The following is a 1,849-nucleotide window of genomic DNA, read 5'->3' as shown; positions in this document are numbered from 1 at the left end:
TTCAGTTTTGGGCCCCTCACTACAAGAAAGACATTGAGGTGCTGGAGTGTGTCCAGAGAAGGGCAACGAAGCTGGTGAAGGGTCTAGAGCACAAGTCTTATGAGGAGCGGCTGAGGGAACTGGGGTTGTTTAGCCTGGAGAAAAGGAGGCTCAAGGGAGACCTTATCGCTCTCTACAACTACCTGAAAGATTGTAGCGAGGTGGGTGTCGGTCTCTTCTCCCAAGTAACTAGTGATAGGACAAGAGGAAACGGCCTCAAGTTGTGCCAGGGGAGGTTTAGATTGGAGATGGGGAAAAATTTCTTCACCGAAAGGTTTGTCAAGCATTGGAAGAGGCTGCCAAGGGAAGTGGTTGAGTCACCATCCCTGGAGGTATTTAAAAGATGTGTAGATGTGGCGCTTAGGGACATGGTTTAGTGGAGGACTTGGCAGTGCCAGCTTGACGGTTGGACTTGATGATCTTAGAGGTCTTTTCCAACCTAAACAATACTATGATTCTATGAAATTATGCAATTGGATGGTATCTGTTTTTGAAAAAAAAAAAAAAGGATAATATATTTCAGTAAATCTAGGACAGGCAAGTTTTGGACTCTTCAGAAAGATGATCCTTTTATAACCCAAGTATTATTTTGTGCAGGAAACGACTTAGGAAAACAATGAAACAAGTATTCATTTGCAATTGTAATGTCTCTGATTACAGTCCCCAAGTTGACATTTACTCAATTTAATTAAAAAAATTGAGAATTGTATTTGTATTTTCTACTCCATCTTTTACAGCAGAGGGATTTAAAACATGTTCAGACCTACAATGTCCCAGTTACTGTTCCATCTTATGATCTTCAATTAATAATATATTACTTTCCGTGACTGCAGAATGAAAATGTATTCTTGATTTACCTAAAACTGGAATTAGTTAGGTTACCTAAAACCGACAAGGATGTTGTACATTCCAGGGAACTCACACAAATACAAGGCCAGGAGCTTCATTTAGGTTTAACCCTTATGCCTTTGAACACAATAGAGTTTACATAAATATTTAAGAAGGGCAGCCGCAGACCAATTAAAGGAATATATTTTCTAAGCATCAAACCATTGTTTTCAGGCAATGCACTGAAGCTCTTAAATTAACACATATTAAATCTGTTACGGGCTCAGCAGAGTTTTAGGCTCAGGAGAGGGAAAGGCAGATGAGAGCACCTCAGGGGGAGGTCGGGCAGAGATTGCCTGTGAGACGCATGACCCACCGCCCAGCTCACAGGGTGTCTGCATGGGCTGCAGGTGGCTGCAGGCTGCTCCGCAAATCTGCCCAAGGAGAAGAGGGCACAACCATCCTCTTGTTAGTCCTTTCAGCATCCTAGGAAAAGCTGTGGGCACGCTGAGAAGGCTGCAACTGTCTTCATTCTGATATTTGCTAAATAAAATTGAGGAGCAGCTGTTTTGTGGGAAATATATTTAAGGGGTTTTTTTAGCTTTAAAAATAAAATTGTTTTAAGATACTTCAGAATTTCCCTCAGAATGAGAGGTCTAGTTTCAAGCTAGTCCTACCTGGAAATGCTCAGTAAAAGTCTGCACTTCATATCCGCTCACTTCAGACTAGATACTTGATGGATTGCTGTTACCTAGCATGTAGCATGAATTATAGAAGGGTGCTGCTCATACACATGGTAATACTACCCAGCCCTAGAAAAATAAATTTGCAAATAATCAGGTTTGTTGCCCTGTAATTTTGGCAGCTTGTTAAGGCAGGGACAGGACTTATCCAACTATGAACTATGAGAAAGTCTGGCTTGAAAAAGACCCACGTGTGCTATTGCAGGCAGGGGCAGAGCCAGAGCAGAGCTCAGGGAAAG

This window comes from Pygoscelis adeliae, unplaced genomic scaffold (assembly GCF_000699105.1).
Source record: "Pygoscelis adeliae isolate BGI_AS28 unplaced genomic scaffold, ASM69910v1 Scaffold329, whole genome shotgun sequence".
Lineage (NCBI taxonomy): Eukaryota > Metazoa > Chordata > Aves > Sphenisciformes > Spheniscidae > Pygoscelis > Pygoscelis adeliae.
The sequence above is the reverse complement of the archived record's forward strand: the minus strand, read 5'-3'. Positions refer to the sequence as shown.